The 25,803-nt window shown below is 38.5% G+C and overlaps 1 protein-coding gene across 4 annotated transcripts in view; it reads left to right on the top strand.

Moving 5' to 3' along the window:
• The window catches only part of LOC5576066 (anoctamin-5), a 126,307-nt gene that overhangs the window by 10,701 nt on the left and 89,803 nt on the right, over positions 1 to 25,803 (top strand). For 2 of the 4 annotated variants that reach the window (XM_021857448.1, XM_021857455.1), the window contains exon 1: positions 9,375 to 10,008. The exons of the other annotated variants lie outside the window; for them this stretch is intronic. The gene's annotated coding sequence lies outside the window, so the exon portion shown is untranslated. Of the gene's footprint in view, positions 1 to 9,374; positions 10,009 to 25,803 lie in introns of those variants that run through there. 4 annotated transcript variants of the gene reach the window in all.

Below are 25,803 nucleotides of genomic sequence, written 5' to 3' on the forward strand. Positions count from 1 at the left end.
ATTCTTGATCTTAAATCTGGTTCTCATCAAATTAAAATTATCCCGAATTGCACAAAGTATACTTCTTTTGTAACACCCAGTGGCCAATTCGAGTATTTACGAGTAACATTTGGATTATGCAATGCTCCCGCTGTATTTCAACGTTTTATAAATAAAATTTTTGAGAAGCTCATTAAAGAAGGAACATTATGCGTATACTTGGATGATATTTTAAAAGCAACTAGAACAATCAAAGAACATTTTGAAGTTTTACAATAGGTTTTTGAAATATTAAGCCAAAATTTAGTAGAACCTTATTTGGAGAAATGTAAATTTTTGTTTGACGAAATTGATTATCTTGGCTATACAATAAACAATAAAGGTAGAAAACCAAATAGCAGTCACATAGAAACAGTCAAAAATTTTCCGGTTCCTCAAATTTGTAAGCAAGTTCATAGGTTTCTTGGACTGATGAGCTATTTCAGAAAATGTTTTCAAAATTTTGCTGTTATTGCCAGACCTTTGTACAATTTACTTCAAAAAGATGCAATTTTTGAATTTGGAGAAGAACAAATAAATGCTTTCAATCTTTTGAAACAAAAATTAGTTTCAGCCCCTATTTTGGCAATTTTTGATCCACATGCTGATACTGAACTTCATTGTGACGCGAGTTCATTTGGATTTGGTGCAATTTTATTGCAAAAACAATCAGATAATAAACTTCATCCTGTTAGTTTCTTTAGTAAAAAACGGATGAGTACGAATCAAAACTTTATAGCTTCGAATTAGAAACCTTAGCTGTGATTCGTGCAATTAAAAGATTCCATGTCTATTTGGCTGGTAAAAATTTCAAAATTTTCACGGATTGTAATGCTTGATACAAACATTGAAGAAAAAGGAAATGAATCCAAAAATAAATAGATGGGCTTTACTTTTGAAAAACTATAATTTTGAGTTAGAATATAGAAAAGAGGAAAAAATGAGACATGTTGACGCACTTAGTCGAATGTATATGTATAAGAAGGTAAATAATAATCAGCAAACAAAATAAATGACAGGATGTACGGTTGGAATACTTAACGAATCACAAATAGAGCATAATATTACCATAGCTCAAGAGCAAGATTCAAAATTAAAACATATTAAACAAATTTTAGTAACATCGACTTTTCCAAATTTTATTTTATTAGATGGAATTTTATTTAGAAAAGACAATGGCAAAAATCTATTAGTAGTTCCCAAGATATGATTGATAATATATTAAAGATATGCCATGATAATCGTGGACAAATTTAAAACTATAGTAGAAATAAAAAAGAATTTTTGGTTTTCATGTATGAGGAAGTATGTAAAGAAGCATATCAAAAACTGCTTGTCGTGTATCTTTTACAACCCAGTTGGAAAAAAGAAAGGATTTTTGAAAATAGTGGAAAAAGGAAATACTCCGTTCAATACAGTACATTTAGATCATTATGGGCCTATAAAAATTCAGCCTAATAACAAATTCAAATATATTTTAATTATGACTGACGCGTTTACTTAATTTACTAAGCTTTATCCAACTAAAACAACTAATACAGATGAAATACTTTTGCATTTAGGAAATTACATGAATTACTACAGCAAACCTGTTAGAATTATCACTGATTGTAGAACCGGATTTACATCAACAAAATTTCAAGATTTTTTAAATTTAAATTGTATTTAACATATAAAAACTGCAATCCAAACTCCACAAGCAAATGGACAGGTAGAAATAATGAACAAAACTTTAACACCCATGTTGGCAAAATTGTGTAATGGGACTAGTTATAAATGGGACAAATTATTGCCAAAAATAGAATATGTATTTAACAACACTTATAATAAATCAATAAATAATTATCCTAGTATTTTGTTATTTGGGAAAATGCAAAGAGACTAGAATGATGAGAATTTTAATTTGAAATCATTTGTTCATAATAGACAACCATCGAGTGAAATGCAAAATATTTCTGAAATAAGAGCAAAAGCTCAACAAAATAATTTAAAACTCCAAAGTTATAATAAAAAAATGACTGATAGAAAGCGTACAAAAATAACCAAATACAAAGAAGGGGATTTCGTTGTATTAAAAACAATTGATTCACACAAATTATCTCCAAAGTTCAAAGGCCCATACTATTATTGAATAAACCATTGAAAAGAGTACATCGTTGTCTTAATTTTCCCTACAGAGAGTTTCGAAAAGCCGACAGCCCGTTCTCAAGCTATTTTGTTACATACACACATCATTCCATTCTTATTTATATAGAAGATAGGGATAACTCGATACCTCCCTAACCTAATGATCCCTTCTATATTTAATTATGGGTAGTTGACTATATTAATTTGGCATTATTAATATAGTCAACTACCCATAATTAAATTTCTTGGATGACGAGCATCAAATACTCTAATCTATAGTCGACAAACGCTATCCATGTTTTGATCGCATTGTACCTATTAGGTACTACCTGGGAGGGAGGCACAGATACTACACACGAAATATTAAACAAAGTTTTTTTCAAACTGCAAGATAACTCCAGTTTGCCAACGACAGTCAAGGCAGACTTGATGCAAATCGCTAGTTTTCATTTATAGTGCACCTTCGATCTTTCCGGACTAACATGGAAAAAGGGCCACAGTATTCTATGCATTCAATATTCATTTTTATTCAAAAATGTAAAAAAGATGGACATTTCATTAATTTGTATTCAATCATAATGAAAAATGTTATCGTGAAATTACTTTTGAATACTTTTGAATAGATTTTCGTTTGATTTTTGTCACCTTTGATGAAATGCGAAAATATGTTTTGATCAATTACGCGCTATTACCATGTTAGTCCAGTGTTTAAGATCTGGGCTCACAGTGACATTCTGTGACAGCAGAATCTCGGCTCACTGTGACGTACATAAAGTTTGTATCAGTTTCTCCCTCCCAGGGTACTACCTATCCGTGATTGTTTTGACGATGTACAGTATTTAGTACAGGCCAACATAAATCACTCACTGAAATTTGAAGAAATGTTTATGTTGAAAAATAAATCATTTAATTTTTATTCGTCTATTGTATCCTCGTAATAAGCAGTCAAATGTGTTGAACATTGATTGAATTAATTTTAGCGAAAATGATATTATGTTCAAATATGGCGCGTTAAAATTAACAGCTCACCCAACGTTTCAGTACCTTAATTATACATTTATATGTTTATTCAAAATAAACATTTTTTTTTTAATTTCTTTATTAGTATTATTCCAAACATTGCATTCATTTCTTATACCTAGGTGTTCTGTGTTATTAGACAACACTATGATCCTAATTTGGTAAAACAAATTTAAGATTTTATTAACATTTTGTTAACAACATATTACATTTCATTTGCCGTAGTAGTTCAGTTTTTTTTACAGGTGAGTTGATTTCACCTGCTTATAAAAGAAAAAAAAACGTTTTTAATATACTTAACCTAACTTAACCTAAACATATAACGCATTAATCGTGGCAATAGAAGATTGTAACGATTTTTGCCTGAAATTCTTAATTATTTTATTTGACATTTGTTCCAATGTTTCAACATTGGATATTCTATGTAACTCATTGGTACTATACCAGGAAGGAAGCCTCGGAATCATTTTCAAAATTTTATTTTGAATTCTCTGCAGAGCTTTCTTCCTGGTTTTACAACAGCTAGTCCATATTGGTACAGCATACAACATGGCTGGCCTGAAAATTTGTTTGAATATCAAAAGCTTGTTTTTAAGACAAAGTTTTGATTTTCTGTTGATAATGGGGATAGAGACATTTTACATATTTGTTACATTTGGTTTGAATGCCCTCAATGTGTTTTTGAAAGTTAAATTCTTATCTAGCATAATCCCTAGATACTTAACATCATCTGACCAATTTATTGGAACCCCTCTCAGCGTTACAACATGTCTACTTGAAGGTTTCAAATAAAGAGCTTTTGGTTTATGTGGGAATATTATTAGTTGAGTTTTGGAAGCATTAGGAGAAATCTTCCATTTTTGCAAGTATGAAGAAAAAATATCCAAACTTTTTTGCAATCGACAACAGATGACACGCAGACTTCGTCCTTTGGCGGAGAGGCCTGTGTCATCCGTAAACAAAGATTTTTGACATCCCTGAGGTAACTCAGGTAAGTCAGATGTGAAAATATTGTATAATATTGGTCCCAAAATGCTGCCTTGGGAACACCAGCTCTTACAGGAAGTCTTTCAGACCTGGAGTTCTGATAATTAACCTGAAGTGTACGATTTGACAGATAACTTTGAATTATTCTAACAATGTATGTTGGAAAATTAAAGTTTTTTAATTTTACAATCAAACCTTCATGCCAAACACTGTCGAATGCTTTTTCTATGTCTAGAAAAGCAAGATCAGCAGAATAGCCTTCAGATTTGTTGGAACGGATCAAATTTGTTACACGTAAAAGTTGATGAGTGGTCGAATGTCCATGGCGGAATCCGAACTGTCCATTGGCAAAAATTGTCCACGTCAACGACGTGGACCATCATTCTGTTCAAAATGACCTTTTCAAAAAGTTTACTGATGGAGGAAAGCAAACTGATTGGGCGATAGCTAGAAGCTTCTGCAGGATTTTTGTCTGGTTTTAAAATTGGAACAACCTTAGCATTTTTCCATTTGTCAGGAAAATATGCTAATAGAAAACATTTGTTGAATATATCAACTAAAAACGATAAGCTACTTGCTGGAAGTTTCTTGATGAGGATGTAGAAAATTCCATCATCGCCAGGAGCTTTCATATTTTTGATTTTTTTTAATGATAGTTCTCACTTCTTCCAAATCAGTCTCCCAGGCATTTTCGAAAACGTTCTCTTGATTGAGAATATTTTCGAAGTCCTGAGTAACTTGATTTTCAATTGGACTAGTAAGTCCTAGATTAAAATTGTGCGCACTTTCAAACTGCATAGCAAGTTTTTGAGCTTTTTCGCAATTAGTTAGTAATAATTTGTTTTCCTCTTTCAATGCCGGTATTGGCTTATGAGGTTTTTTCAAGATTTTAGATAATTTCCAAAAGAGCTTAGAGCCAGGGTCCAATTGAGAAATTTTATTTTCAAAATTTTTTTTTCTTAACTGTGCAAAATGTTTCTTGATTTCTTTCTGCAAATCCTGCCATATAATTTTCATAGCAGGATCGCGAGTGCGTTGAAATTAGCTTCTCCTCACGTTTTTAAGACGAATCAAGAGTAAGATCATCGTCTATAATTACGGATTCAAATTCACATTTTGGAATTGCAATGCTCCTGGCTTCAACAATGGAATTTGTTAAAGTTTCAAGAGCATTCTCAATATCAAGTTTAGTTTCTAAAGAAATACTAACATCAAGATTAGAGTCAACATACGTTTCATATAAAGTAGAGCTGATAGGATTGAGAATCGCTTCATGGGATATTTGAAATGTAACAGGGACATGATCAGAATCAATATCAGCATGAATAACAAATTGGCTACAAAGATGACTAGAGTCGGTTAAGACCAAATCAATCGTAGATGAATTTCTAGAGAGGAAAAACATGTAGGGCTATCAGGGTATTGAATTGAGAAATATCCTGAAGAGCACTCATCAAATAAAATTCTGCCGTTGGAATTACTTTGAGAATTATTCCATGACCGATGTTTGGCATTAAAGTCACCAATGACAAAAAAATTTGACTTATTGCGAGTCAATTTTCGCAAGTCAGTTTGGAGCAAATTAACATGCTGTCCAGAGCATTGAAAAGGCAAATAGGCAGCTATGAAAGTATATTTACCAAACTGTGTTTCAACAGAAACACCTAAAGTTTCAAAAACTTTAGTTTCAAATGATGAAAACAGTTGATGTTTTATACGCCTATGAATGATGATTGCAACTCCCCCACATGCCCCATCAAGTCGATCGTTACGATAAACAAAAAAGTTAGGATCTCTTTTGAGTTTAGATCCAGGTTTTAAATACGTTTCGGTAATAACTGCTATATGCACGTTATTTACCGTAAGAAAATTAAACAGCTCGTCCTCCTTACCATTCAGAGAACGAGCATTCCAATTTAAAATCAGTGTTGACCAGACTCATTTCCCCGAAATTCGAATTATGAAGCCATGAACTGTTATAACTGTGCGTTGTATTCCTGAGATGGAGGGGGAGGTGGTTGGGCTTGAGTGTTGCAAATGGGATACAACAGTTTCGATCTCGGTGGGCCGCAATTCAAGTTTCGGTGAAATGAGTCGCACTTACTCACTCACTCATTTCATTTAATCGAAACTTGAATTGTGGCTCTCTGGAATCAAAATTGATCGATTTTGTGTGCAGTACTCAAGCTTAACCATCTGCTTTTCTATCTTAGGAGGATAGAGCATGGTTGTACTAGTACGTTGCTTCGTAGTTCGGAAAATGTTATTTTCGGGAAAATGAGTCTGAGCAAATTAAAATATTTAAATTATTATTTGGATCCATTAGAAAAACGTAATCCAATAACAATTTTATTCGTAAATTTTACACCAACTTGGACTGCTTCAGTCATAGTGGTGACTTTGAACATTGCATCAATCATTAGATTCAATTGTTCAGTTAGAAAATTAAAATCAGTGGCAGTTTTTTTTCGGAGATGCTTGTAGCAATTTCTTTAGAAACAAAAGAACAAATTGCAGGTGTTTTTTTTCAGATTTTCTCTAATCGTTTCGTCGGGTTTCTCTGATAATTGTGTCAGTATACCTTTTGGATCCCTCCGTGTATTTCTTTAAGATTTTATACAAGGAATTTCTTTGGGATTTTCTTTTTTACTGTAGCAATTTCTAAAAATGTCTCTCTTGGTATGAATTCGTTTAACGGCTCCTGCAGATACTAATCCAGGAAAACTTTGAAAAATGTTTTTAAGTGTTCTTCCTATCTTATTTGTAGTTACTCTAGAGATTTCCCTAGTTGCTCCTCCAAAAATCCTTCCATAAATTTCCCCTGAAATTCCATCAGATAGCTTTCTATACATCCCGGTAATGTGTCCAAGGATTTTTACTGAAATTTGTAAAGGATTCATGCAGCAATTCCCTCAGAATTTCTCCTATCAACTCTTCAAGGATTCTCCAGAGATTCCTCAAGAGGAAGAGAGATTTCGCTATAATATCCCACTGATATTCATGCTGTACTTCTCGAATACTTCTCTAGATTCCACAGGTTTTTTTTTTTAATTTCCAAGGGTTTTTCTAGGCGATTTCTTATTAATTGTTCGGATCAGAATTTCGCCCAATATTTAGATTTATCACTAATTCCTTCTTCCCTAGGAATTTCTGAAAAGTATCATGCAAGAATCTTTCTATATAATCCTGGATGCATATATCGACGTGATTCCCTTGTTTTCAAGGAATTCTCGCTAAACATTACTAAAGCACGTATGTACAAATGAGAGATTCTCTTCTCCCTCGCTCTCTTTTGATTTTAACAGTGGAATACTAAAGCTTTTGGGAAGTTTTTCACTATAGGTCGAAAGGCAATTACCTTGACTAGCGTTTCATACAAAAAATGCAATAGAAGAGGTTAATGTGACTCAGTTATTGATTGAAGAGAAAGTAAACAAAGAGAGCCTCTCAATGTTAGATAGGTCCTTTAGAAACGTTGCGCGAGAATTCATCCAGATGCTCTTTCTGGAACTTGTCCAGAGATCCCTGCACTGGAATGGAGCCTGCGTCACAGCTTAGTAATCTTGTTAAGCACTTCCACAGTAAGCGTTTCTTCTTTTTCTTCTTCTTGGCATTACGTCCTCACAGGGACAAAGCCTGCTTCTCAGCTTATTATCCATAGTTATTAACTGAGAGCTTTCTTTGCCAAAGTAGCCATTTTCGCATTCACCTATCCTGTGGCAGGTACACTGATACTTCATGTCCAGGGACGTAAAAAAAAATTCCATCACGAAAAGATTTTGGATCGACCGGGAATCGAACCTTCAGCATGGCTTTGCTTTGTAGCCGCGGACTCTAACCACTCGGCTAAGGAAGGCCCCTAACACTACAAAAACACGTTGTGTTAAAACATAAAAAAAATCTTTTGGCGGTATTCGAAAGAACTATTGAATTATTCTTATTTGTATTTCGCTCTCGTCGATCCACCCTATCGCCCATCCATTTGTCTTAAGCTTCATCAACAATCAACAAACCACCCCGGCCGGCAACTCGATAGCTGGTGACGACAAATAGCCGGAAAACGACACGTTCACACGTAAAACCGATTTGCTACGGGTCGCATTCAGAAAAGCTTCGAACGGAAGTGCACAACCCCATTCGCCACCCATCATTCCAACGTACCCTAAAAGGAACTACCTCCCATCAACGGAATATCATCGGGAAAGTGAGGAGGGATGGCGGAAAAACGTTAACCACTCACACCAGTGTATGCACTATCTCCTGCTAAACATACCATCACATCATCATCATCGCTGTTCTGGCTCGATCAGAACTTCGTAGCCGACCCGCAAAAACAATAAATGCTGTTTCATTGCTCCCGATGCTCACTGACCGACTGCCGGCTGGCTCCTGATATGGCGGCAGAGATGCCATGAGGATTGTTTTCCAATACTGGAATTGTTAAAAAAAATAGATTTCTTCTAACAGGAATAATTTTTTTAAACTAAATTTTTATTTCAAGAATGTTATATAAAAAATAGAATTTTGAATAGAAATCAAAAAAGTCGAAATAAAATCAAAAATTTTCGATTAAAAGAATTTTTAATTTTTAATTAAAAAAAAAACAGATTTTTTTTATAAAAAAAAAAATAAAAATAAATAATTTTGAATTAAAATCAAGATTTTTGAAACAAATTCAATTTTTTTGAATAAAAATTCAGAATTTTGAATTAAAAACAAGAATTTTCGACTACACAGTCCACTTTCCATAACTCGATATTAAAGGGACCATCGAGTTAGGGACGTATCGAGTTACAGACCACAAAACCATCGGATCCAAGGGACCATCGAGGTAGCCATGAAACCAACTTTTGCTATGGGTCTCTAATTCGATATCAAGATATTAATTACTAAAATTAATTAAGATAATAATTAAAATCGAAAATTTTGAATTAAATTCAAGAATTTTTAATTATAATCAAGAATTTTAAATTCAAACCAAGATTTTTGCATTTAAATCAAGAATTTTTGATTTAAGGCAAAATTGTTCGTCAATTTGCCTGTGCTGCTGCTGATAGCAGAGCGCCGGTGTATATTTTTTATTCGACTCCCCATTTATAGGCGGATTAAGGTGAGAATGTACCAACGAACGAATCGGTGGTGAGTGAGGCGGGTTCACCCGTGTGTGGGGCCGGGTGCATCGGACGCAGGGCCTACCCAGTTCAGTTCGGGCGATGAGCTCCACTGAAAATTCATCAATCGGCTCCCGGTGGCGAACGCGTTCGGATGCGAGCTTTAGTTTTTGTTCCGTGCCGCGCTTCTTCTATCTTCTAGTTGTTGTTGATGTTAATCTTGTTGCTCGTTCTCGTTGTTGTTTAGTTGTTCGGGATTAATTTGTTTAGTAATTGCACTGCGGTCCGTCATATGGTGGTTGTTAATAAGTTTTGCAGTTCGGTGTTTTTTAGTTCTTAATAATCAAATGTGATAGTCAGCTGGAGCTGCACGGAAACGTCATTCCAACGCCAGTGAATTGGGTTAATCGGCAAAAGTGTGAGGGGAAGTGACAAACGTCAAAAGCATTCGGCACGCGAAAAAATGCATTGGGTGGAGAAAAGTGCATTTCCTGCCCAGTGAAAAGTGATCCAAGTTGTCCAAGTGCAGTGAGGCCTACTACGACGACGACTGCACGGTTAATGAACGCAGATTAACGACGCACTGCGTATATCAAACGCCCAACAAAAAAGGCCTACTTTGCAAGTGTAGTTTCTAAATCCATCATAGATCACGGACGGCCTGACGCGATAACGCACGGAACGGGCGGAAGTGGGAAGCAGTCATATGAATTATTTACGTGAAATTGACTGGGCCTGTGAGTTAGTAAGTTGGTTCCGCGGCGGTTGGGGCGTTCACTTGCCTTCCGAACAAGCCGACGTTAGTTAAAGGGTATTACAGTCACCCTACAGTTATGGATCAGTGTTGGATTAAATAGTTAAATTATTAATTAATAATTTAAATTATGCAGAAAACATTTTACCTACGTGAACTATTGAACTTTTTAGCATCTGAACCAATAAAAACTAATTTTTACTATTTTTTTTACATTGGGAACAATTTTCCAAAAACTGTTAATCCTCGCTTTAAAGAACCTGTGACAATGAGAGATTAAGTAGATGAAAAACCGAATTTAGTACTACAATAATAACCCGATTTTAGCCTCCTCTTTGCCCGATTTTGTCAGCCTTAAAATTTATATTTATTTTAATCAGAGTTAGCTCGTCTATACTAGCAATATTGGATGCATAAAGTCAATCATGACCTTGGCCACGTCTATACAATCGTTTAAAGACCAAAATTTTGAAATTTTAAATTTTCAATAATTATTGATGAAACTGATCAATGTTACCTTGGATTACGGTACATAGATAATTGAAATAAAAAACACAATGTTTAAATTAACAAAATCATAAAACTATGTCCTTAAGTTGAAATAAAACTCGAAACCAGCCGAAACTTTTTTTTCCCGATTTTAGCTCTTGTCCGCTTATGTCAACCCTAAATTCAGCATGGGGTTGACAAAATCGGAACATTACTGTATTCCATTTAATTCCACTAGAGATTGTATCTTTTGACAGATACGCGTATTTCGACCTCAACTGTAAGGCCGTCTTCAGTGTCGTGTACTAATACCTGTATTTTCAACCCTCCAATAACGTTTATATAATTGTGCTGATTTTTTTTTGTGTTATACGTACCAATATGAAGAGTGTTTCCTATTTTCGTGCATAACGAACGAACTGAAATCCAAAACAGTACAACTTCTCGACGAGACAAGTTATCATTTTAGATATATCGATTGTAAATGGATCAGTAGCTCAAACCTCCAGATATTATCCTTAGAATGCTTAAAGAAAATGTCAGGAGCTTCATTTTTTGCTTTTGTAATTACTCCAAGAGATCTTTCAATAACTCATTAATTCCAGTAATATGTTCAATTATTACTGTTCTCACTTCTTCAGAAACTCTGTTCAAGTTTTTTATGGGATTCCCCCAGAAAATTATCCAGTGCATGTTGATTTTTCCGATTCCAATTTTCCAATTTATCAAGAAAACTTCCCAAGATTTTCTCTAGAGTGCGAAAGTTTCTTCGAAGATTCTGTCAGGTATTTCTCATGAAATTTCCTTAGTGATTGAATATTGCCTTTGAACATACCGCGGTGCAGGTATAACCGTACCGTTTATTTTAGGATTTTGTTTCAATAATTTCATAACAATTGCTGTAGAAGTTTATTGGGGTTGCCTTATTAACACGTGTAAAAATTGCGGCATTGGCCCTTCGAGCCCTGAAGAATATCCAAATCAAAGGAACGTAACCTCGTTCCAAGTTTTTTGTTGTGGAAGTGCAGAGGACTTTTTGGCTTCCATAAAGCAAGTAACGCGTCAACATTTCCCTCTCATCCCCGAACTGGCCTGCATTCGGACGCTGACGATGCCGTTGTTGTTTGTTATAATAATGGGAGCACCTGGTCCTGTACTTACACATTGATCGTGAGTAGAGTCTTTTGGTTCTCTGTGTGTAAGTACAGCTATTCTTGCATTAATAGAGTAGCAACCAAGGGTAATTAACCATGCTCATGCTCAATTCCTGTAGAAGTTTATTGGGAATTTCTTGGAAGAATCTCTGAAGGAATATACTATACATCGCAGGTATAATCTATGTGATTATTTCTAGTTGTGCCGACAAGACCCCTCGATTAGGCCGTCGCAGCACAACACTTGCCAATGACAGCGAGCAAAGAGGAGAAGAATGACATAACTGACGCTCTGTCAGACAGTTATTAAGATAGAAAGTCATGATGTTCAACAAAGTAATGAATTGCATTGTCACCTAAACAGTTCGTAAACTCACGATAGTGAAATTTGTTATCCTAATTTTGAAATTCTATTCTGGATTGAGCTTTCGTGCATAAATTGAATATTCTATTTCTTAAGCCTATCCCAAAAGTAGATCCATCATTGAATTCGTCAAATTCATCGGAGTAGATCGTAAGTTGTTATTATTTGTTTCCCAAGAATCCCAGTTGAATTGCGTCGTTATATAGGTGACCAGTTAATTGTAATTGAGGGAATTCGCGGCCCAAACTTGCTGGGTTTGACTAGACGGTCACCAAATTTGTAAGTGCTACACAATTACATTTCTTGAAATTGAATAATTAAATAAAACTACAATATTCTAGCTTGAAGCTAACCTTGCACGAGAATTCGAGTTTGCTTTCGAGAGTTGGTGTTTCCCTAACCCCACAAAACTTCAAGAAATTTGTGGTAGTAAGCAAGGATGGAAGACCAGGAGTCCCACAACCCTGCTGCCTCACGGAACTGCCAGTCATGCGATCGTCCTGATACGGCGGAGAGCGAGATGGTCCAGTGCAGTGTCTGCAAATTGTGGGAGCACTTCGGCTGCGCAGGAGTTGACAGTAGTGTAAAACATCCCGATGTCAGGTATGTTTGTAGGAAGTGCGCGGCCAAGCAGGGGCCTTCTGTCGGAGGTGTGCTGGAAGTGCCCCTCGGTGATAGGTATAAGAAGAAAACCTCTAAAGGAGGTTCTAAAACAGCTTCGAAGAAAGGGAAAACTCTTCTCGATCCACCGAAGAGTGTAACTTCCAATATCCGTGCTAAACTGTTGGAGGAAGAGTTGAAGCTCGTCGCTGAACAGCAGCGGATGCAGGAAGAAGCACTACAGGAGCAGGAGGATATAAGAAGGCGTCAGCTAGTCGAAGAGGAACGCCGACTGGAGGAAAAGCGGCGGCTAGCGGAAGAGGAAAGCAAGATGCGCGAACGAAAACTGCAGGAGGAACTCGAGCTAAAACGAAAGAAGATGCAGATCCGGAAGGAGTCACTTGAAAAACGCCAGGCCCTCATCCGAGAGGCAGCGTCGACGAGTAGCAGGAGCAGTACGATCCAAGATTCGAACGAAAGGGTGAACAAGTGGCTGAATTTTCAGAACGATGTTGGAGGATCTAGAGGAGCTCTGGAGGACGACGAGAATGGGGAGCAACATCCAGCCGATCACGATCCACTAGAAGATCCCATAGACCCAGCAATCGAGTACCCTGATATAAAAGCGCTTACGATCGTATCAGATCTTCCCCGTTTACCGAACCCACCAGCCCAAGTGACGCAAAATGCTCTGACGCACTCGTTGCCCATCCGTCCAGCGACTCACACGCTCACGCAAGTGCAAATCGCCGCGCGGCAGGTTCTGGGCAAGGACCTACCCACTTTCGGAGGAAACCCAGAAGACTGGCCGATATTTATTAGCAATTTCGAACAGTCCACTGCCACCTGTGGATACTCAGAGGCCGAGAATCTTGTCCGGCTTCAACGATGTTTGAAGGGAAACGCTCTGGAGTCGGTCCGTAGCCGATTACTCTTACCTGCAAGTGTACCGCATGTAATTAACACCCTGCGTACACTGTATGGTAGACCAGAACTTCTCATTCGGTCACTGATGACGAAAATACGCCAGGTTCCAGCTCCTCGACACGATCGCTTAGAGACACTAATACAATTCGGTCTGTCGGTCCAAAATCTAGTCGATCATCTAAAAGCGGCAAACCAGCAAAATCATCTTTCGAATCCGGCATTGATGCAGGAACTTGTAGAAAAACTCCCTGGTTCAATGCGGATTGACTGGGCAATCTATAAAAACAAAAATCTTCCGGCGACCCTCGAAACCTTCGGGGACTACATGGCCGGGCTGGTAACGGCGGCGAGTGAGGTGTCTTTTGACCTTCCTGGTGAACGCACAACAGTGAGAAACGACAAACAGAAATCCAGGGAGTCCGGTAACATCTACACACATTCTGGTGAACGACTGCCTCTTTCGACCAATGAAGGGTCATCCTCGTGGACAACTTCCGCAACAAACGGTGGGCCGAATCCTCTCACCTCCTTGAAGATTAGCAAGCCGTGTGCAGCGTGCGGTCGGAGTGGACATCGAGTGGCGGAATGCCATCAGTTCAAGGGCGATACTCTGGATGAACGCTGGAAACTGGTACAGCTTAAGGATTTGTGTCGAACGTGCCTCAACAGTCACGGCAAATGGCCATGCCGTTCCTGGAATGGATGTGGTGTCGAAGGATGTAGGCAAAAGCATAACACTCTCCTACACATCACCTCTTCCTCCCCTGGAAACGTAGGAATGTCAGCGAGTCACGTGCTGTTGGAAGACTTGAAATGGCCGCTCTTTCGCATTGTCCCCGTCGTTCTCTTCAGTGGCAGTACATCGCAAACAATATTTGCCTTCATCGACGAAGGCTCCTCTTACACTCTGTTGGAGGAATCAGTCGCTAAGCAGCTCGGAGCAAGAGGTCAGCTAGAGCCACTAACACTCCAATGGACCGGAAACGTAAAACGGAAAGAGTCGAAATCCCACCGTGTCCAAATTGAAATTGCAGGCAAGGGCAACGACCACCGGTACAGATTAGTCGATGCTCGTACCGTAAGCCGACTTGTCTTACCTTCACAATCTCTCAAATACGGTGAACTGGCCAATCGGTTTGCTCATCTTCGTGGTCTCCCCCTAGAAGACTACGAACTAGTCCAACCTAAGTTGTTGATAGGGCTGGACAATCTTAGATTGTGCGTTCCGCTAAAGCTGCGAGAAGGGGGACCAAAGGATCCAATCGGGGCGAAATGTAGACTAGGGTGGAGCATCTACGGTTGCGTACCCTGGCAGTCGCCTCAAACTGCAATCGTTAGCTTTCACGTCGGAGATGTATCAGATTCGGATCGGGAATTGAACGAGCAGCTTCGTGACTACTTCACCCTAGAGACCGCAGACATTTTGCATCCACTTCAGACTACAGAGTCAGAGGAAGATAAGCGTACCAGACAGCTGCTGAGGGGCACAACGAATCGTGTGCCCCCTGGATGTGGGTACGAAACCGGGCTGCTTTGGAAAACAGACAAACCAAACTTTCCCGATAGCTACCCCATGGCTGTTCGTCGGCTGGAAGCTCTAGAACGGAAGCTGCAGAAGGATCCAGAGTTGCAGCGAAGAGTGCGAGAACAGATCGTAGAATACGAACATAAAGGATACACCCACAAAGCGAGCCTGGCTGAACTGACCTCAGTTCCGGCTGATCAAGTGTTGTACCTCCCGCTGGGCGTTGTTACGAATCCCAGAAAACCCGGGAAGGTGCGACTAATCTGGGATGCAGCGGCTAAAGTGAACAACGTTTCCTTCAATTCCAAGATGCTCAAGGGGCCGGACTTGCTTTCCCCACTTCCTCAAGTACTTCGTCAGTTTCGTCATTTTCCTGTCGTGGTGTGCGGAGATATTATGGAGATGTTCCATCAGATAAAGATCCGCGCACCGGACAGCCAATCCCAACGGTTTCTGTTCCGCGACAACCCGTGCGATATACCCCGAGTGTATGTGATGGACGTCGCCACATTTGGCTCGACCTGTTCCCCAGCCTCCGCACAGTACATCAAGAACTTGAACGCAGAGGAGTTCTCCAACAAATACCCTCGAGCAGCAGCGGCTATCCAGAACAAACACTATGTGGACGATTACCTTGACAGCTTTATGACAGTCGATCCCAAGACTTGAGTTGCAAGCGGCCGTACTCGGTGTTCGTTTGCTAGACACTATTCAAAGTCAGCACGAGTTCCCGATCAGCCGTCGCTTCTGCTGGAGCGATTCGGGTACAGTGCTTGCGTGGATTCGCTCCAATGACCACAGACGTTGCCACAAGTTTGTCGCCGTCCGCGTCGGCGAAATTCTTGCTTCCACAGAGCAACCGGAGTGGAGGTGGGTGCCGACGAAGTTTAACGTCGCCGATCTGGCTACCAAGTGGGGAACAAGTCCACAGTTAACCGTGGAAAACCCTTGGTACCACGGGCCGAGCTTCATCCACTAACCGGAAGAGACCTGGCCTCAACAACGATCGACCACTTCAACGAACGAAGAGTTACGACCTGCATACTTCAACTTCGTTCATTTTGATCCCATTGTGGACTTCGATCGGTTCAGCAGTTGGACGAGGCTCCTCCGTTCATCAGCATACGTGCTACGTTTCCTCGACAATGTTCGCCAAAAGAAGCACGGAAGAAATGCTGTAGAAGCTAGCCCAGGCTGAAACTTACCCGGATGAAATCGCCGTTCTAAAAAAATCCCAAGGCCCGCCGGATCGTCGTCACCTAGTGGTGGAGAAGTCCAGCGGTATCTACGCTAAATGGCCTTTCATTGACGAGAGAGGAACTCTGCGGAGTCGTGGTCGAATTGGCGCTGCACCATACGTAGCGATGGAAGCGAAGTATCCTGTAATTCTTCCAAAGCAGCATGCGATCACCACTCTGATTGTAGACTGGTTCCACCGCCGTTTCCGGCACGCAAACCGTGAGACCGTCGTTAACGAAATCCGCCAACGTTTTGACATTCCGGCACTGAGGAGATTGGTGGATAAAGCCACAAAAAACTGCGTAGTTTGTCGCATCGCAAAGGCAGCCCCGAAACCACCCGCGATGGCTCCGCTACCAGAAATGCGTCTGGCAGCATTTAATCAACCATTCACTTTCACTGGGTTGGACTATTTTGGCCCAGTGCTCGTTAAGGTAGGACGAAGTAACGTCAAGCGGTGGGTGGCACTCTTTACCTGCCTGACCATTAGAGCTTTTCACCTAGAACTGGTGCATAGTTTGAGCACGGAGTCGTGTATCATGGCCGTTCAACGTTTCGTCTCTCGCCGCGGTTTGCCGAGGGAATTCTGGACGGATAACGCCACATGTTTCCAAGGAACAAGTAACGAATTGGAAACACTTACCAAAGCAACAAAGAGGGCCATGGCTGAAAAGCTCACAACATCGCAGACAGCCTGGAAGTTTATCCCACCATCTACGCCGCACATGGGTGGGGCATGGGAGAGACTTGTGCGCTCAGTCAAGGTGGCAATCGGAGCAATAATGGATGGACCACGTAGACCGGACGACGAAACGTTAGAAACGATTCTTCTCGAGGCGGAGGCAATGATCAACGCAAGGTCTCCGAAATACGTCCCGCTAGAGTCTGCGGATCAAGAAGCTTTGACGCCCAATCATTTTTTTTGGGCAATTCGTCCGGCTTGAAATTCATGCCTACGGAGACCATGGACACTCGTTCAACCCTTCGTAGCAGCTGGAAGCTAGCCAGATACATCACCAGCGACTTCTGGAACCGATGGCTGAAGGAATATCTGCCGGTGATTACACGTAGATGTAAATGGTTCCAGGACGTCAAGGATATTGCAGTAGGAGACCTGGTCTTAGTGGTTGACGGCAAATCAACCAGTGGATTCGAGGCCGTATAGAAGAGGTTTATCCTGGGAGAGATGGTAGAGTACGGCAGGCTTCTGTGCGAACGTCGACAGGGGTCTTCCGAAGAGCAGCTGTAAAACTAGCTGTTCTCGATGTCGTGGAGGATCGTAAACCTCTATCCAGTGTTCTGGATATTCCAGGTCCACACCAAGGTTTACGGGCGGGGGTATGTGCCGACAAGACCCCTCGATTAGGCCGTTGCAGCACAACACTTGCCAATGACAGCGAGCAAAGAGAAGAAGAATGACATAACTGACGCTCTGTCAGACAGTTATTAAGATAGAAAGTCATGATGTTCAACAAAGTAATGAATTGCAATGTCACCTAAACAGTTCGTAAACTCACGATAGTGAAATTTGTTATCCTAATTTTGAAATTCTATTCTAGATTGAGCTTTCGTGCATAAATTGAATATTCTATTTCTTAAGCCTATCCCAAAAGTAGATCCATCATTGAATTCGTCAAATTCATCGAAGTAGATCGTAAGTTGTTATTATTTGTTTCCCAAGAATCCCAGTTGAATTGCGTCGTTATATAGGTGACCAGTTAATTGTAATTGAGGGAATTCGCGGCCCAAACTTGCTGGGTTTGACTAGACGGTCACCAAATTTGTAAGTGCTACACAATTACATTTCTTGAAATTGAATAATTAAATAAAACTACAATATTCTAGCTTGAAGCTAACCTTGCACGAGAATTCGAGTTTGCTTTCGAGAGTTGGTGTTTCCCTAACCCCACACTAGTGGTATCATAATAGAACTTTTCGGGTAATATCTTGAGCAGATTTTGAACTAAATTCTAGAAGAAAATTTTAGGAACTCTCCAAAAAAAAAATCTATTGTATTTCCTCAAGACAGTTTTATGAAAGTGTTATTGTATACATTTTAAGAGAACTGAGAATTTCCTGGAGAAAATTCAGGAAGAAATCTCGAGGAATCTCTGAAATAATTTTGAAGAGGCCTTCAGTATACTTACTGATTATATCCATAAAAGTATCCCAAGGGATTTTTTAATGGAATTCCTAGGATGAAATCCATAACAGAATTATTTGACATAGCTATGCCTTGGTCGTATCACTAGAAGGAATTATTTAGACTCTTTTTTATCTATTTTTTTCAGACACATGTTCTCTAAAGTTACTATTTTTACCCAGTTTTATATTTCCTAGAATAGATATTTTTCATAGATAATGCGACTGTTTTGACTCAAGAGTAACTTTTGAGAGGTCTGGATGTTTTTTGCATGAAATTTATTTGAATAATTATAACTCCGAAACTGTTGGTTTTAGAGACAAATACTCTATGAAAGAGTTGTAGCTAACCATTTTGGAAAGGTAAAAAAATATACTGTATAAAATATTTATTTTTTGTCATGAAGAGCATGAGCTTGAGCTTTGAGCTTGATTGGTCGCCCGTGGTTGCTACTCCAGTATCGCCAGATCAGCTGCACTTACACAACGAACGAACCAGATGAATGTTTGGGATTAACAGACACCCTCAATGTAAAAGTGCTGGTGATCTTCTATTTTTAGGCAACAATGGCGCCTGCCACGTCAGAATGTAGACCAATGAGGGGAAGGGGGAGGACTTTATGATGCAATAAACTGGCTCCCACAGAAGACCGTATATACCACTGCGTCTACGCCAGTTCATGCTGGAAGGTGTAGGGGTGGTAAGTTTATGGCAAAGCGCCTTGCTGTTTGGTTAGCAGACTGCTTATGTATCAGGCGTGCTATAATGATGGAAGAATGGAAGCGTAGGGGAACGGTTTGTTATTCGTCTCTGGTTCTAGCAAATGCTATGAACGAATAGATCAACTGTGATAGATTAAGAGTGGACAGATACAATCAAGTGAAAGATACTACTACAAAGTATGAGGAAAGAAACGGGCCTAGGATTGAACCCATGACCTTCTGCCTATGAAACAGAAGCGGTAGCCATTAGACCACCAACCCCGTCCCGATTGTTATTTTTTGTCATGAAGAATTCAAAAATAAACCGTAAACATTAAATTATACAGAACCCCCATTTTTAATATCTTTCAAATGTCCACCCTAGATTCTTGACAAGACACAGATGTTTCAGGTAAACTACCCTGATGAAAATCTTATTTAAAAAAAAAATTGCTAAGAGCAACGTTTTTACCATTTTTTTTTTGAATCATTACATTTTACAGTTAACTTTCCCTTATTTGATATTTTGCATCTCGATATCGAGTTAGAGAACCATAGTAAAAGTTGGTTCTGGAAAGTTGGAAATGCGAGTACTTATTTAGAAGTCATTTAAGAAATTACATTAGAAATTCCAACAAAAAAGTTTTACATTTTTTTCCATTGATTGACCCTTGAGGGTTTTTCAAGAACAAGTTTTTATAATGACTACTTGAACATTGTTAGACAATAACAATGATTCAATAGAGATATCAGTGGAGATTCCCTAGCGTCAAACCAACTATTCATTAATTTCAGCAACAAATATGCGTTTTCAACCATTTACTGTTTTTTTTATAACCTGAGTATGCAAAATATGCCATTTTCAGGGTCATTGAACGTGAAATGTACGCATGAAATAATTTTCTAATTACTTATGCACAACATTTATCTTATTCGGTTTGTATGTTTATCTGTACTGTTTATTTGGAAGAAGGGGTTTCATTTCATAGACATTTAGTCACAAATTTAGTCTGAGTATCTATTTTCTCTAGTTTTTCAATTCTGGATTCTGGTTGAATTCTTTGAAAATTGGAAATATCTATCACTTATCGCTCTCTGAAACAATCATGATCCACAACACATCATGAGTGTCGGTTTACCATCTTCAGCTACACCTCTGATTTCAATGAGGGGGGGGGCAACAGTGTATGATAAAACCTATCTAAACAAGCTCCAAACCTGGGGGCACTATTGCAGGGTGGCCACCGAACCGGGAAAAACGGGAAAAGCGGGAAAAGCGGGAAAAAGACGGGGATTTGAATCCACCGGGAAAAAGACGGGAAAAACCGGGAATTCGAGAAGATCACCGGGAAAATCGTTTTGAACGAACATCTTCAAGCTGTAATCCGCAAACCAACCTCCAAAATAAGTTATAGAAAGTAGTTATGTTTAATGACATTTCCGTGAGACAGCAGCAATTTTGAACAAGTATCTTTCAAACACCAATGAATTAATTTCTACTATGCTGCACCATATTTCTTTAAAATGTTTCACTATTTTCTTAGCAATGTTTCGAAAATTTTTTTTAGAATTTTTGTTCTCGAACTACCAGGGCTAAAATTTTTTGAACTTTTCTCTAACTTGTTTTACTAGACGTTTTAAACCAAGGTTTAATTACTTATTGCGGATTGGCTTAGCACTCTTCTGTAATTGCTGAATACCACAACTAATCTTGAAAACATGTCTCTATTTATGAAAGCTTCTAATATGTCACTAGTTATCTAATTGACGATGTTTTAAATATTGGCTCATTTACGATCTTAATAACGATCAAACCATTACAGTTCATATAAAATTTGTAAAATATCCATACAAAAGGCATTACGAGAGGGTGGGTGGATGTCAAAAATGATAATTTTCGGTGTTATTAAAGTTGTGAGCACTTAGCTTCTACGTGTTTGGCCTTGTTTCATTCATATCTTGAACTTATTTGCTTTATGAAACAAAATTAAAAGGATTAATAGGGTGATCAAAGTATTTTGGACAGACCGTTACGCGCATATAATTTGACCATTTACGGCAAAATCAAATGGAGGTGGCCAAATTATATACGCGTAACGCTCTGTCCAAAATACATAGAACACCCTAATTCAAATAATTTAAATTACGGCAAAGAACTACTTGGGCATCTTGATGATTTACTTAGGCACCTAGGGCTTTTGTTGGCCAAATTATCTCAAATTCAGCATTAAGATGCATTATGAGATGATTATAAACCAAAGCCAAAACTCGAAATTTCAAGAGCATGAGTCTAGAGAGGCAAACAGAGCTTTGAGCTAAAAATTTTGATCGTTTTATCATCACCAGAATGCAACCAACCCATCAAATTTTCAACCAGAGTTGCACAATATCGGTCATATCAGCTGATGGCTGATGTACTAAAACTATCAATATCAGTTGCGAACTATCAATATCACTTGGATCTGACAACCAACAGCTGTGATGCGACATCGCACTCTAGATCACAATCATTGCAGAATGAGTGATCACGTGGTAATTACCCACGCTATTAATGTTTTTCAGTGACCAACACACAGTTTCAGGGGTCTATTTTGTAAGTCGAGCAGATCCAAGTGACTCATCTGTGGTCACTGTCGATCAAAGTAAGCATGCATATTTCAGATGTCACCCGTCGACTCCCATAGTAATCCAGTCACTTAAAGTGACAACTGTCGAAAAACTCGAGTGACAAGGCCGTGTCGAGTGAAATTTTTGGTCGACAGTGACTCCAGTCGAGTCACTTTGGTCGACTCGACTTATAAAATAGACCCCTCAATCCGTCTGCAAGCACTATCAAATATATCGTACTGATAGATTGCCATTTTATTTGCTTAATTTAAGGCTAAACTTGAGCCATTAGTGATATCCATAGTCTATCGCCATCAATGCACTGGTGATGGAGTAGAGAGCATGATGTTGATGTGATATGGAATGATCCGAATTTTATCGCAGTCGGCCTGTACAAATCAGCAAATTTTAAGCGTTGATGGTGACAGCAAGCAACTCTGTTTTCAACGCGAACGGTTGTCAGGTTCTCTAGATTCTAAAACTTGAACTTGAAATTTCGAAGTTTAGCTTAACCCTTTCTTTCCCACAGCTTTGTTCGACAATTTAACTATCAAAATGGCGTTTCTAAAAAAAGTGCTTGAACAAAAGTTGTTCCAAATAAGCTATATTATTAAAAATCACAATAAAAAATTTTGATTGTTTTTCAATAGTTAGTTGATTGTTTTTCAATAGTTTGACCCTTAGGTCACTTATTTCGATGTTTGATAAGACAAATGAGCGTATAAATTTATTCCAATAATTATTGAGCTACTCGTACCAATTCGGTTTAGCTAGCGTTCGTTGAAAATCGGTGGATCACCTGTGCTACCATGGGAAAGAGAGGGTTAAAGGGCATATTGTTGGTAAATATGGTTCAGATATCATTCAAATTAAACTCCTGTCGTGTCAAGAGTAGGATCTGTTTTATTAGCACAATGGATCATTGAAGGTAGTTTTCGTCAGTGCTCACCGCATCAAAACAAAGGCGCCACTGTATATGCGATTGAACATTGTGACAGCATTACAGTTCTGTCAAACACACAAGGCTACGGTGGCGCTATCTATGCTTTTCATAGCGGCAGTTTTGGTTATTTTAATGATCCATTAACCATATCTTTCCCATGATAGATAGCTCCAGCGCTCCATTGATTCTCGATGAACGCGAGACAAATCGATTCAGCTACTATACTAAGTAGACTGGCCCTTAAACAAAAAAGTTGTAAAACTCAACGGGGCACCCCCTAGATATGAGCCTTAGGGTAAGAAAAACACTCTCTCAAAATTTCAACTCAATTAGTTGCTTCACCAGCTGGTGCATTCGATTTGAAGTTTGTATGGAATATTCGTCTCAAATATATTGAAAATTGATCCTATGTCACTGTTTCGTTCCGTATACTAATTATTCGCGTTCATATAAGCCCAGAATGACAAATACACTAGTTGATACCCTAATGAACATAATTGCAGAAGGTTGTATCTGGTTTTAATCTCATTTTCATTACTTTTTCAGCTGTTGAAAGTTAGGCTTAGATCAGCACTCCCGTACAGTCACTTATATGCATGCGACATGTGCCTCAGCTCGCTCAGCGTCATAGGTGGCTATGATGCGCTTAGTGGCTACCTCCATGCTATGTTGAAGAAATACAAGCAGTATTGCATGATATACTTCAGATGGTTAAAACATCAACTTTATTAGTTTTGATCATGGTACAACCTTTAACAATATTCTTCGCTATTACATCAAGTAGTGTTTTTGTCATTCTGGGTAGTAGATGATGTGCTGTTGCTCATATGTTTGAGCTGAAAATCCCATATTAACTTCAATTCAATTGCGCCAGCTCATGGAACGACCAAATGAGCTGAATTTTTCAGAAAGGCTTCGTCTAATCCCAAGAAATTATCCTGGAGGGTGCCCCGTGGAATCATACAACTTTATTTTTCTCTCATACTGAGCTGGGCCAGTCTAATACTAAGCCATAGTTTTCAGAATAAGATTCTATATAGATTAGAACACTCAACATATTTCTCCAATAGTGAAACTATTGATAAACAATCAAATTGCTATGGAAAAATAACTACAGTTAATCCTCCATGTGTCGATGTTCCATTACTCGATATCGACTCATGGAACCATACTAAGGATCAAATTTCGTGGTTACTATGATGGTCCCTTCAAGCAGCTTTCCATAGCATTGCTGCTCCATGACTCGATATTTCTATGAGTCGATGGTCCCTTCAATATCGACTCATGGAGGGTTGACTGTAAAAAAATTTAAACAGATTTAAAAAAAATGTTGCGGTGCTTTCCATGGAAAAGATTTTTGATATAGAAAAAGTCAATTAAAGTCGTTGGAAAGAATAAATTATAAACCGGGAAAATTATGTAAAATATACCGGGAAAAGCGGGAATTTCATAACCGAAATTTGGTGGCCACCCTGCTATTGTTATAGGATGTTCGGTGATGGTTTATCATGTCAGTAGAATAAAATACCTAAACCCCAATGGTAAATAAGCGAGAAAACGGGTTTTATCATTGCTCTCGATCGCGACTGTTATTTATCGAGCTTGTTACAACTTGCGAAAGATTGCCGATCATAAACCGACACAGATGGGATGTTTTCTTCGTTAGCTTTGATCGTGTTTTAAAATCAAATGAGAACGAATTCTGCAATGCCTGGCCTGGATTTTTTTGTGAATGTTCTGAAATTCATACACGATTTTGTTCAATATAAATGACAATTTTTCATCGATACATTCCACCATTTTTTTAGAAATTGCGCAAACTAATTTTTGTTCTACCTCTACTTTAAAATCGCACTGAAATTGGTCAGTAAGCTCCTCGTAAACCGGCTAAAAGTTGTATCACGAATTTGCTTTGCGAAGCTCATGTATTTGCTAATCTACCAATTGGAAATATAAAATAGTATTCTATTCCAAGCTAATATTCGTCTCGTAAAAATGAGAAGTGAAATCTCCATTAGGCCATCTTTTTTACCAATTATGTCAATTAAGGCTTATCCCGGACAGAAGAAGAAGAAGTATTTCAAATTGCTACTGTTCTCTACGTTATAAACTCTTCCAATTTGTAATGTGGTTATTTTCATTCCTAGTCTATTTCATGACTAATACTTGTAGTTTTGAAGTCAATTTTAGGTCGCTATTTGGTCACTATTTCAATCATTTTGGTCACTAAATTCACTATTATTTTTCTATCTGATCGCTACCAGCCCTGTTAACTATTCGAATAAACATTGCAAGTAAGCAAGAGATACTAACCTCCACATGTGTGGCTTTGTACTATCTTAACTTTAACTTGTTTACTTTAAAGAATTAGGAATTTTAATTAAGGTAAAAAACTTCTTGGGCACCTTGATGATGATGATTTACTTCGGGTTTTTATCGCCCAAATTGTCTAAAACTTGGCATATTATTAGTGAATATACGAGATTGGTAACATTAAAAAGCCACCCTGTCGAAGTGAATCAAAAGTACCAAGAATGGGATATGTCCTATAAGCACAATCTAAAAACCGTAAAAATTTGGAAAACTCTACCGGATTAATCAAGGAAACAACGAGGATTTGAAAAAGAAAATTATATCTTTTTTATAATTCAATCTTTCCTGACCTTCTTTTAGGTCTGGCTTATGATGAAGTTTTTTTTTTAATTTGTTTAATTCTGGCTTAAGGTTAAGATGCGTCGAAACCAAACTTCAAACTTTCAAGAGCACATACCTGAAGAACCGAAAATCCTTTTAAGCTGAATTTTTTATCTATTGATTACTTGCTGGTGGTGACCAATCGATCAAGTTTTCAGCTTAAAACGATGTACGGTTCTCCAGATTTGTGCTCTTGAAAATTTAAGGTTTGACTTTGGTTCGTCTTCACCTCAAAACGACACAAAACGGCTCGAAATGACTTAAAACTGCCTAAAATGGCTTAAAAAGGCTTACAATGGTTTGAAAGGTTCCATAGCTACATTTTTTCAAATAAATTTGTATGAAAGACCTATTCAAAAGTATCTGAACTGCAAACTTTTTTGTTTCTATAATTCCAAAA

Source organism: Aedes aegypti, chromosome 1 (assembly GCF_002204515.2).
Source record: "Aedes aegypti strain LVP_AGWG chromosome 1, AaegL5.0 Primary Assembly, whole genome shotgun sequence".
Classification (NCBI taxonomy): Eukaryota; Metazoa; Arthropoda; class Insecta; order Diptera; family Culicidae; genus Aedes; species Aedes aegypti.